Source organism: Neoarius graeffei, chromosome 13, assembly GCF_027579695.1.
Source record: "Neoarius graeffei isolate fNeoGra1 chromosome 13, fNeoGra1.pri, whole genome shotgun sequence".
In the NCBI taxonomy this organism is placed as follows: Eukaryota; Metazoa; Chordata; class Actinopteri; order Siluriformes; family Ariidae; genus Neoarius; species Neoarius graeffei.
Genome location: NC_083581.1, coordinates 57,530,778 through 57,544,736, shown reverse-complemented (window position 1 = coordinate 57,544,736; position 13,959 = coordinate 57,530,778).

Genomic DNA, 13,959 nt, shown 5'->3' with positions numbered 1-13,959 from the left:
TATTGTATTATTTGCTATTTATTTCTCCATTCCTTCATTTTCAAATGGAAGTCACCAAGCTTTTTTTCCTGGGCAAATCGGGTTTTTTTTGTATCTCTGAATTATTTAATAGAGGAATTAGCACAATGCACAAAATGAGTTGGTACATGGAACCAATCTGTATTAAGATATCAAATATGCTGTGTTTTAGTACATATTTACTGACCCCATTTGCATAAAAGTTGGGATAATTTCCAAAGTGCAATAAAAACAAAAATCTGTTATTTGTTAATTCACGTGAACTTTTATTTCACTGACACAAGTACAAAGAAAATATTTGTTTGACTGACCAAGTTATTTGTATCTTGTAAATAGAAACAAAGCTAGAATTTGATGCCTGTGGCATACAGTCATTTAGCACAAAAGTCTTTTCACACACATCTTTTAGCACAAAGCTAGTCCTTTTGCACAATTGTTGTAAACAACCCTGAATAAGACCGAGTGTCAAGCGGTTGGGTGTAAAAATAAATTAAAAAAATAAAAAGCCTGATCATGGAAGCAGTGAACACGTAAACAGTGAGCACATGCCTGCAACACACTCAAAAAAAAAAAATCGGGACAGAGGCATTATTACCTTTGTGTTATATCACCTTTCCTATTAATAACACTTTTTAATCATAGGGGATCTGAGGATACTAATTGTTGCAATTTTGAAATTGGAATTTTTGTCCATTCTTGCTTGATACAAGACTTCAATTGCTCAACGGTCTGTGGTCACCATCATCTGATTCTCGTCTTCATGATGCGCCATACGTTCTCAAGAGGAGACAGATCTGGACTGGCAGCAGGCCAGTCAAGCACATGAACTCTGTGTCTACGAATCCACGCTATTGTTGCCCATGCAGAATGAGGCCTGGCATTGTTCCCCAATGTGGGATGAATAAGGTGAATCTAATCTAATTGTCCTGCACCTGTCCTGAGAGACGTCGCCTTAATGGCAACATGTGTCTCTCTAAAATCCCAATATACACTTCCACATCAATGGTACCTTCACACCCATGCAACTCACCCATGCCATCACAGATGCTGGCTTTTGCACCTTTCTCTGGTAACCAACTTTATGCTCGTGTTCACCTTTGGCATAGAGAGCTCAACATCCAGTTTTCCCAAAAACAAGCTGAAATGTGGACTCATCTGATCACAGCACATACTTCCACTGTCTCTTGGTCCATTTTAGATTAGTTTGGGCCCAAAGAAATTGCCACTATTTCTGCATTAAATTGATGAATGGCTTCTTCCTTGCGTAATACGGTTTTCAGGTTGCATTTCTGGATGCAGCGACGGATTGTGTTAAGTGACAACGGTTTTCTGAAGTACTCATGAGCCCATGTGGCTATATTTGTCACATTAACATCATGATTTCTCAGGCTGTGCCACCTGAGAACTTTCAGGTCGCACACATTTAACAGTGGTTTCCAACCTTGGCCTTTACACACAGATCTCTGAATTCCTTAAATCTTTTCACAATATTATGTACCATAGATTTTGAAAGACTAAAATTTGCTACAATCATATGTAGAGAAATGTTCTTTTTGAATTTGCTAACAATTCTCTCATGAATTTTGGCACAAAGGGGTGAGTCATGACCCATCCTTGCTTGCAAAGACTGAACCTTTAATACATGCTCCTTTTATACCCAATCATGATGCTCTCATCTGTTACCAATTAACCTGATTATTGTGGAATCTTTCAAAATGGTGCTACTTGAATATAATATTCAATAAAACTTTTCAGTCTTATTTTGCCTTTGTCCCAATTTTTTTTGTGTGTGTATTTTGCAGGCATCAAATTCTAACTTAACTGTATTTTGTAATATAAATTAAGTTGGTCAGTAAAACTATTGAAAATCTTTTCTTTGTACTTTTGTCAGTTAAATAAACGTTCACGTGAATTAATTCATTTTAAATGTTTTTATCTGTATATATTGACTGGTTTTAAACCTGCGCATACCTATGTTATTTGCCAGCTGGGAGGTCCGTATAGTGAAATACCGTGACCGAGGTCTTGAAAGTACTGAGCGAGGCCCTCTGAGCCGAGGTCAGTATTCAAGACCGAGGTCACGGTATTTCACCATATGGACCGACCTTAAGCTGGTAAATAATATATTTATTTTTTTCTTTACCAAATTCTAACAGAAAACGAGCCGAGCCGCCATTTTGAATCCTCATTCACGGCTGTAATGCAAATTGCTTCCTCCTCGGTATACAAGTGCACTTCCATGGCAGGAAAAAAACTACATTTTGCCGCCTATGTAGTCCCCTATTTATACAAAATTGAGTCATTCGGGATTCTGCCATGTTTTTGTTCGGTGTTAGCAACAGTTAGAGGTTTTTAGCTTTCTCCTGAAATGTTTTATTAGGGCCCGAGCCCTATGGGCGAAGGCCCTATTGTTCTTGTAAGAGTTCACTATTATTAGGGCCCGAGCCCTATGGGCGAAGGCCCTATTGTTCTTGTAAGAGTTCACTATTATTATTCTTCCGTCTTCTTCTTCTTCTTCTTCCGTCTTCTTCTTCTTCTTTATTTTTCTCCGCTGTTGGGCCATTTTCGGGGCACTTGCCATGGGCGAAAACGCACGAAATTTGGCACCAGTTCCGAGAATTGCCACCGCTACTCAGAACCAGAAGCCCAAACTTGGCCGGGGCTCAGGGCCTCTATAGCGCCCCCTAAGTCGTTGTGATTTTGGCCTCCCGCATTAAGGTGCCTGGGTGCCATGTAGTTTGTAGTACTGGCATGCCATTTGGTACGCATATGTATCTCACTAAGCCGGACAAAAATGTAATGCCAATGCATTAGCCACGCCCAACAGGAAGTGAGGTAATTTCACTTTTGTGCGAGATGCTTGGCCACGAAGACGGCGCAACTCCTCCTAGACCGTTCATAGGTATGTCACCAAAATTGGTACACATCATCTACAGACATGGCTGACAAAAGTTACTAAATACGTTTCACGTAGGATAAACCGTTCAGAAGTTATACGTCAATCAATTTTCGATGCAAAATTTTACATTCTTAAAAATTCATAACAAATCTTCTGATTGCTCAAAACTGCTCATACTTCACACGCAAATCACTCATTGGGCTTCTGACATGTTACCCAATTTCTGTGATATTTCGCCACTGGGGGCGCTATTTTTGGGCAAAAATTCCAATCTTTCCTCAAATTTGGTCAAACTTCACGGCCACCCTCTTACTACCTCCCATGTCATGTATACCTCGTTTTGGAAATTTTCGTCCATGGGGGGCGCTGTTTTTGGCCGACGCATTTGCTCCAAAACGGGTTTTTGGTTAATAATTCCATAATGCTTTTCCTTCACACCACTACCTTGTGATAGTACGTTGCTGTTGTAGACACTTATTTTTCCAACTCATAATCGCTCATGTACAGCATAGCGCCACCTACTGACATGGGAAAAACCAAAAAATTTATTCTTCAAAAATCTATATCTCACCTTCTATTTACTCAATTGTCATCAAACTTCATACGCAAACTCTTCATAGCTCACCTGACGTCTATGCCAAATTTTGTGCACTTTCGCCCCTGGGGGTGCTGGTTATGGCAAAAATGATATTGCAGCTTCTGATTTGTCAAACTTGCCAAGCAAACTCTTTACAAGACCCTTATTGGGGCGCTTGCCATGGTCGACAACGCACGAAATTTGGCTCCTTTTTCTTAGACTGCCACCGCTTCTGAGAACCAGAAGCCCAGATCCAGGCGGGCCTCAGGGCCTCTATAGCGCCCCCTAACTCGTTGTGATTTTGGCCTCCCGCTTTAAGGTGCCTGGTTGCCATGTAGTTTGTAGTAGTGGCATGCCATTTGGTACGCATATATATCTCACTAAGCCGGACAAAAATGTAATGCCAATGCATTAGCCACGCCCAACAGGAAGTGAGGTAATTTCACTTTTGTGCGAAATGCATGGCCACGAAGACGGCGCAACTCCTCCTAGACCGTTCATAGGAATGTCACCAAAATTGATACACATCATCTACAGACATGGCTGACAAAAGTTACTAAATAGGTTTCACGTAGCATAAACCGTTCAGGAGTTATATGTCAATCAATTTTCAATGCAACATTTTACATGCTTAAAAATTCATAACAAATCTTCTACTTGCTCAAAACTCCTCATCCTTCACACGCAGATCACTCATTGGGCTTCTGACTTGTTACCCACTTTCTGTGATATTTCGCCACTGGGGGCACTATTTTTGGGCAAAAATTCCAGTCTTTCCTCAAATTTGGTCACACTTCACGGCCACCCTCTTACTACCTCCCATGTCATGTATTCCACATTTTGGGAATTTTCGTCCATGGGGGGCGCTGTTTTTGGCCGACGCAATTGCTCCAAAACGGGTTTTTGGTAAATAATTCCATAATGCTTTTCCTTCACACCTCTACCTTGTGATAGTGCGTTGCTGTTGTAGACACTTATTTTTCCAACTCATAATCGCTCATGTACAGCATAGCGCCACCTACTGACATGGGAAAAACCACAAATTTTATTCTTCAAAAATCTACATCTCATCTTCTATTTACTCAATTGTCATCAAACTTCATACGCAAACTCTTCATAGCTCACCTGACATGTACGCCTAATTTTGTGCACTTTCGCCCCTGGGGGTGCTGGTTATGGCAGAAATGATATTGCAGCTTCTGATTTGTCAAACTTGGCAAGCAAACTCTTTACAAGACCCTTATTAGGGCGCTATTATTATTAGGGCCCGAGCACCGTACAGTGCGAGACCCTATCGTTGCCATGTGTCCAATTCTGTTCTTTGTCGCCATTGCGGGAGTAATGTCTCTTGCCGAAGAAGCTGTGGAAGGTATTTCGCGGGGACGCATGCCCCCGCCCCCCTTGGCCGCTGGCGCGAGGGCCCGTCGAGGCCGCTTGCGGCTTTAATTATTCTTCCGTCTTCTTCTTCTTCTTCCGTCTTCTTCTTCTTCTTTATTTTTCTCCGCTGTTGGGCCATTTTCGGGGCGCTTGCCATGGGCGAAAACGCACGAAATTTGGCACCAGTTCCGAGAATTGCCACCGCTACTCAGAACCAGAAGCCCAAACTTGGCCGGGGCTCAGGGCCTCCATAGCGCCCCCTAAGTTGTTGTGATTTTGGCCTCCCACATTAAGGTGCCTGGTTGCCATATAGTTTGTAGTAGTGGCATGCAATTTGGTACGCATATGTATCTCACTAAGCCGGACAAAAATGTAATGCCAATGCATTAGCCACGCCCAACAGGAAGTGAGGTAATTTCACTTTTGTGCGAAATGCATGGCCACGAAGACGGCGCAACTCCTCCTAGACTGTTCATAGGAATGTCACCAAAATTGATACACATCATCTTAAGGCATGGCTGACAAAAGTTACTAAATACGTTTCACGTAGGATTAACCGTTCAGAGGTTATGCGTCAATCAATTTTCGATGCAAAATTTTACATGCTTAAAAATTCATAACAAATCTTCTGATTGCTCAAAACTGCTCATACTTCACACGCAAATCACTCATTGGGCTTCTGACATGTGACCCAATTTCTGTGATGTTTCGCCACTGGGGGCGCTATTTTTGGGCAAAAATTCCAATCTTTCCTCAATTTTGGTCAAACTTCACGGCCCCCCTCTTACTACCTCCCATGTCATGTATACCACGTTTTGGAAATTTTCGTCCATGGGGGACGCTGTTTTTGTCCGACGCAATTGCTCCAAAACGGGTTTTTGGTAAATAATTCCATAATGCTTTTCCTTCACACCACTTCCTCGTGATAGTACGTTGCTGTTGTAGACACTTATTTTTCCAACTCATAATCGCTCATGTACAGCATAGCGCCACCTACTGACATGGGAAAAACCAAAAAATTTATTCTTCAAAAATCTATATCTCATCTTCTATTTACTCAATTGTCATCAAACTTCATACGCACACTCTTCATAGCTCACCTGACTTCAACGCCAAATTTTGTGCACTTTCGCCCCTGGGGGTGCTGGTTATGGCAAAAATGATATTGCAGCTTCTGATTTGTCAAACTTGCCAAGCAAACTCTTTACAAGACCCTTATTGGGGCGCTTGCCATGGTCGACAACGCACGAAATTTGGCTCCTTTTTCTTAGACTGCCACCGCTACTGAGAACCAGAAGCCCAGATCCAGGCGGGCCTCAGGGCCTCTATAGCGCCCCCTTACTCGTTGTGATTTTGGCCACCCGCATTAAGGTGCCTGGTTGCCATGTAGTTTGTAGTAGTGGCATTCCATTTGGTACGCTTATGTATCTCACTAAGCCGGACAAAAATGTAATGCCAATGCATTAGCCACGCCCAACAGGAAGTGAGGTAATTTCACTTTTGTGCGAAATGCATGGCCACGAAGACGGCGCAACTCCTCCTAGACCGTTCATAGGAATGTCACCAAAATTGATACACATCATCTACAGACATGGCTGACAAAAGTTACTAAATACGTTTCACGTAGCATAAACCGTTCAGAAGTTATACGTCAATCAATTTTCAGTGCAACATTTTACATGCTTAAAAATTCATAACAAATCTTCTACTTGCTCAAAACTGCTCATACTTCACACGCAGATCACTCATTGGGCATCTGACATGTTACCCACTTTCTGTGATATTTTGCCACTGGGGGCGCTATTTTTGGGCAAAAATTCCAGTCTTTCCTCAAATTTGGTCAAACTTCACGGCCACCCTCTTCCTACCTCCCATGTCATGTATACCACATTTTGGGAATTTTCGTCCATGGGGGGCGCTGTTTTTGGCCGACGCAATTGCTCCAAAACGGGTTTTTGGTAACTTATTCCATAATGCTTTTCCTTCACACCACTACCTTGTGATAGTGCGTTGCTGTTGTAGACACTTATTTTTCCAACTCATAATCGCTCATGTACAGCATAGCGACACCTACTGACATGGGAAAAACCAAAAATTTTATTCTTCAAAAATCTATATCTCATCTTCTATTTACTCAATTGTCATCAAACTTCATACGCAAACTCTTCATAGCTCACCTGACATGTACGCCTAATTTTGTGCACTTTCGCCCCTGGGGGTGCTGGTTATGGCAAAAATGATATTGCAGCTTCTGATTTGTCAAACTTGGCAAGCAAACTCTTTACAAGACCCTTATTAGGGCGCTATTATTATTAGGGCCCGAGCACCATACAGTGCGAGACCCTATCGTTGCCATGTGTCCAATTCTGTTCTTTGTCGCCATTGCGGGAGTAATGTCTCTTGCCGAAGAAGCTGTGGAAGGTATTTCGCGGGGACGCATGCCCCCGCCCCCCTTGGCCGCTGGCGCGAGGGCCCGTCGAGGCCGCTTGCGGCTTTAATTTTATTTCTTCTTCCTCAGAGTAGTAAAACCCGCTTTCGCTGTGAACACTGTCGTTATCGCTATCCATGCTGTAAAATCAGTGCTATTTTGAATCCTCATTCACGGCTGTAATGCAAATTGTTTCCTCCTCGGTATACAAGTGCACTTCCATGGCAGGAAAAAAAACTACATTTTGCCGCCTATGTAGTCCCCTATTTATACAAAATTGAGTCATTCAGGATTCAGCCATGTTTTTGCTCGGTGTTAGCAAATTACAGGTTTTTAAGCTTTCTCCTGAAATGTTTTATTAGGGCCCGAGCCCTATGGGCGAAGGCCCTATTGTTCTTGTAAGAGTTCACTATTATTAGGGCCCGAGCCCTATAGGGCGAAGGCCCTATTGTTCTTGTAAGAGTTCACTATTATTATTCTTCCGTCTTCTTCTTCTTCTTCTTCTTTATTTTTCTCCGCTGTTGGGCCATTTTCGGGGCGCTTGCCATGGGCGAAAACGCACGAAATTTGGCGCCAGTTCCGAGAATTGCCACCGCTACTCAGAACCACAAGCCCAAACTTGGCCGGGGCTCAGGGCCTCTATAGCGCCCCCTAAGTCGTTGTGATTTTGGCCTCCCGCATTAAGGTGCCTGGTTGCCATATAGTTTGTAGTCGTGGCATGCCATTTGGTATGCATATGTATCTCACTAAGCCAGACAAAAATGTAATGCCAATGCATTAGCCACGCCCAACAGGAAGTGAGGTAATTTCACTTTTGTGCGAAATGCATGGCCACGAAGATGGCGCAACTCCTCCTAGACCGTTCATGGGAATGTCACCAAAATTGATACACATCATCTACAGACATGGCTGACAAAAGTTACTAAATACGTTTCACGTAGCATAAACCGTTCAGAAGTTATACGTCAATCAATTTTCACTTCAAAATTTTACATGCTTAAAAATTCATAACAAATCTTCTAATTGCTCAACACTGCTCATACTTCACACGCTAATCACTCATTGGGCTTCTGACATGTTACCCAATTTCTGTGATATTTCGCCACTGGGGGCGCTATTTTTGGGCAAAAAATCCAATCTTTCCTCAAATTTGGTCAAACTTCACGGCCACCCTCTTACTACCTCCCATGTCATGTATACCACATTTTGGGAATTTTCGTCCATGGGGGGCGCTGTTTTTTGCCGACGCAATTTCTCCAAAACGGGTTTTTGGTAAATAATTCCATAATGCTTTTCCTTCACACCACTACCTTGTGATAGTACGTTGCTGTTGTGAACACTTATTTTTCCATCTCATAATCGCTCATGTACAGCATAGCGCCACCTACTGACATGGGAAAAACCAAAAAATTTATTCTTCAAAAATCTATATCTCATCTTCTATTTGCTCAATTGTCATCAAACTTCATACGCAAACTCTTCATAGCTCACCTGACATATACGCCAAATTTTGTGCACTTTCGCCACTGGGGGTGCTGGTTATGGCAAAAATGATATTGCAGCTTCTGATTTGTCAAACTTGGCAGGCACACTCTTTACAAGACCCTTATTGGGGCGCTTGCCATGGTCGACAACGCTCAAAATTTTGCCCCTTTTTCTTGGACTGCCACCGCTACTGAGAACCAGAAGCCCAGATCCAGCCGGGCCTCGGGGCCTCTATAGCGCCCCCTAACGTGTTGTGATTTTTGCCTCTCGCTTTAAGGTGCCTGGTTGCCATGTAGTTTGTAGTAGTGGCATGCCCTTTGGTACGCATATGTATCTCACTAAGCCGGACAAAAATGTAATGCCAATGCATTAGCCACGCCCAACAGGAAGTGAGGTAATTTCACTTTTGTGCGAAATGCATGGCCACGAAGACGGCGCAACTCCTCCTAGACCGTTCATAGGAACATCACCAAAATTGATACACATCATCTACAGACATGGCTGACAAATGTTGCTAAATACGTTTCACGTAGGTTAAACCGTTCATAAGTTGTACGTCAATCAATTTTCACTTCAAAATTTTACATGCTTAAAAATTCATAACAAATCTTCTGATTGCTCAAAACTGCTCATTCTTCACACGCAAATCACTCATTGGGCTTCTGACATGTTACCCAATTTCTGTGATTTTTCGCCACTGGGGGCGCTATTTTTGGGCAAAAAATCCAATCTTTCCTCAAATTTGGTCAAACTTCGCGGCCACCCTCTTACTGCCTCCCATGTCATGTATACCACATTTTGGGAATTTTCGTCCATGGGGGGCGCTGTTTTTGGCCGACGAAATTGCTCCAAAACGGGTTTTTGGTAAATTATTCCATAATGCTTTTCCTTCACACCACTTCCTTGTGAAAGTACGTTGCTGTTGTAGACACTTGTTTTTCCAACTCTTAATCGCTCATGTACAGCATTGCGCCACCTACTGACATGGGAAAAACCAAAAAATTTATTCTTCAAAAATCTATATCTCATCTTCTATTTACTCAATTGTCATCAAACTTGATACGCAAACTCTTCATAGCTCACCTGACATATACGCCAAATTTTGTGCACTTTCGCCACTGGGGGCGCTATTTTTGGGCAAAAAATCCAATCTTTCCTCAAATTTGGTCAAACTTCACGGCCACCCTCTCACTTCCTCCCATGTCATGTATACCACATTTTGGGAATTTTCGTCCATGGGGGGCGCTGTTTTTGGCCGACGCAATTGCTCCAAAACGGGTTTTTGGTAAATTATTCCATAATGCTTTTCCTTCACACCACTACCTTGTGATAGTGCATTGCTGTTGTAGACACTTATTTTTCCAACTCATAATCGCTCATGTACAGCATAGCGCCGCCTACTGACATGGGAAAACCCTAAAATGTATTCTTCAAAAATCTATATCTCATCTTCTATTTACTCAATTGTCATCAAACTTCATACGCAAACTCTTCATAGCTCACCTGACATATACGCCAAATTTTGTGCACTTTCGCCCCTGGGGGTGCTGGTTATGGCAAAACGATATTGCAGCTTCTGATTTGTCAAACTTGGCAAGCAAACTCTTTACAAGACCCTTATTGGGGCGCTTGCCATGGTCGACAACGCACGAAATTTGGCTCCTTCTTCTTAGACTGCCACCGCTACTGAGAACCAGAAGCCCAGATCCAGGCGGGCCTCAGGGCCTATATAGCGCCCCCCGAGCACCGTACAGTGCGAGACCCTATTGTTGCCATGTGTCCAATTCTGTGCTTTGTCGCCATTGTGGGAGTAATGTGTCTTGCCGAAGAAGCTGTGGAAGTTATTTCGCGGGGACGCATGCCCCCGCCCCCCTTGGCCGCTGGCGCGAGGGCCCGTCGAGGCCGCTTGCGGCTTTAATTATTCTTCCGTCTTCTTTATTTTTCTCCGCTGTTGGGCCATTTTCGGGGCACTTGCCATGGGCGAAAACGCACGAAATTTGGCGCCAGTTCCGAGAATTGCCACCGCTACTCAGCCCCAAAAGCCCAAACTTGTCCGGGGCTCAGGGCCTCTATAGCGCCCCCTAAGTCGTTGTGATTTTGGTCTCCCGCATTAAGGTGCCTGGTTGCCATGTAGTTAGTAGTAGTGGCATGCCATTTGGTACGCATATGTATCTCACTAAGCCGGACAAAAATGTAATGCCACTGCATTAGCCACGCCCAACAGGAAGTGAGGTACTTTCACTTTTGTGCGAAATGCATGGCCACGAAGACGGCGCAACTCCTCCTAGACCGTTCATAGGAATGTCACCAAAATTGATACACATCATCTACAGACATGGCTGACAAAAGTTACTAAATACGTTTCACGTTGGATAAACCGTTCAGAAGTTATACGTCAATCAATTTTCGATGCAAAATTTTACATGCTTAAAAATTCATAACAAATCTTCTGATTGCTCAAAACTGCTCATACTTCACACGCAAATCACTCATTGGGCTTCTGACATGTTACCCAATATCTGTGATATTTCGCCACTGGGGGCGCTATTTTTGGGCAAAAAATCCAATCTTTCCTCAAATTTGGTCAAACTTCACGGCCACCCTCTTACTACCTCCCATGTCATGTATACCACATTTTGGGAATTTTCGTCCATGGGGGGCGCTGTTTTTGGCCGACGCAATTGCTGCAAAACGGGTTTTTGGTAAATAATTCCATAATGCTTTTCCTTCACACCACTACCTTGTGATAGTACGTTGCTGTTGTAGACGCTTATTTTTCCAACTCATAATCGCTCATGTACAGCATAGCGCCACCTTCTGACATGGGAAAAACCAAAACATTTATTCTTCAAAAATCTATATCTCATCTTCTATTTACTCAATTGTCATCAAATTTCATACGCAAACTCTTCATAGCTCACCTGACATGTACGCCAAATTTTGTGCACTTTCGCCCCTGGGGGTGCTGGTTATGGCAGAAATAATATTGCAGCTTCTGATTTGTCAAACTTGGCAAGCAAACTCTTTACAAGACCCTTATTGGGGCGCTTGCCATGGTCGACAACGCACGAAATTTGGCTCCTTTTTCTTAGACTGCCACCGCTACTGAGAACCAGAAGCCCAGATCCAGGCGGGCCTCAGGGCCTCTATAGCGCCCCCTAACTCGTTGTGATTTTGGCCTCCCGCATTAAGGTGCCTGGTTGCCATGTAGTTTGTAGTAGTGGCATGCCATTTGGTACGCATATGTATCTCACTAAGCCGGACAAAAATGTAATGCCAATGCATTAGCCACGCCCAACAGGAAGTGAGGTAATTTCACTCTTGTGCGAAATGCATGGCCACGAAGACGGCGCAACTCCTCCTAGACCGTTCATAGGAATGTCACCAAAATTGATACACATCATCTACAGGCATGGCTGCCAAAAGGTACTTAATACGTTTCACGTAGCATAAACCGTTCAGAAGTTATACGTCAATCAACTTTCAATGCAAAATTTTACATGCTTAACAATTCATAACAAATCTTCGAATTGTTCAAAACTGCTCATACTTCACACGCAAATCCCTCATTGGGCTTCTGACATGTTACCCAATTTCTGTGATATTTCGCCACTGGGGGCGCTATTTTTGGGAAAAAAATCCAATCTTTCCTCTTTTCCTTCACACCACTACCTTGTGATAGTACGTTGCTGTTGTAGACACTTATTTTTCCAACTCATAATCACTCATGTACAGCATAGCGCCACCTACTGACATGGGAAAAACCAAAATATTTATTCTTGAAAAATCTATATCTCATCTTCTATTTACTCACTTGTCATCAAACTTCATACGCAAACTCTTCATAGCTCACCTGACATATACGCCAAATTTTGTGCACTTTCGCCCCTGGGGGTGCTGGTTATGGCAAAAATGATATTGCAGCTTCTGATTTGTCAAACTTGGCAAGCAAACTCTTTACAAGACCCTTATTGGGGCGCTTGCCATGGTCGACAACGCACGAGATTTGGCTCCTTTTTCTTAGACTGCCACCGCTACTGAGAACCAGAAGCCCAGATCCAGGCGGGCCTCAGGGCCTCTATAGCGCCCCCTAACGTGTTGTGATTTTTGCCTCTCGCATTAAAGTGCCTGCTTGGCATATAGTTTCTAGTTATTATTATTATTATTAGGGCCCGAGCACCGTCCAGTGCAAGACCCTATTGTTTTTGAAGGATTATTATTATTATTTTTATTATTAGGCCCCGAGCACCGTACAGTGCGAGACCCTATTGTTGCCATGTGTCCAATTCTGTGCTTTGTCGCCATTGTGGGAGTAATGTCTCTTGCCGAGGAAGCTGTGGAAAGTCTTTCGCGGGGACGCATGCCCCCGCCCCCCTTGGCCGCTGGCGCGAGGGCCCGTCGAGGCCGCTTGCGGCTTTAATTTTATTTCTTCTTCCTCAGGGTAGTAAAACTCGCTTTCGCTGTGCACACTGTCATTATCGCTATCCATGCTGTAAAATTAATGCTATTCTCCTGAGAAATGCTGGCAAAAATGTATAAGATTTTTGATAATTTTATAAATAAATCTCATTAAAAAAAGATAAATGTTGACAAAAAAATGCTACTATGTTTGTTGTGAACAAGCGAGTCGCCAGAGGTCCATAACCGGGGTCCGTACCGTAGGATACAGACCTTCTCGCCAGCCAAACAGAGCGCAGGATTTGGACCGCGAAAAAAATAAATTTTGATAATTAACCTGCACCAAATGCAAGTTCAATAATACACCGGAAGGTGGCCTGAACATTTTTTGGAATAAGAATTAACAAATCAAAGATTTTTGTTTTTACTGCATTTTGAAAAATATTCCAACTTTTCTGGAAATGGAGTTTGCATTACTAGGTTTAATTTATATACATTTTATAGACAGACAGGTAGTCCCATAGTATATGCCTTAAAACAGCATTTCCATTTGTAGTAAAACACCTTAATATAATTTTCAAGGTACCAACTTCATATTTTGTGCCTTTGCTCATTAAAACATGCTCTTTTGAGTGGTAATGCATTAGAAATATAGATGCAAATTTTTCATTTTTAACAGCTTATAAATAAGAGAGTTTAATTTCCTTCAAACATATACTTCCTATAAAAAAAAGAAGTATATGTAATAGTAAGTAATAGACATGAAAATTGTTACCT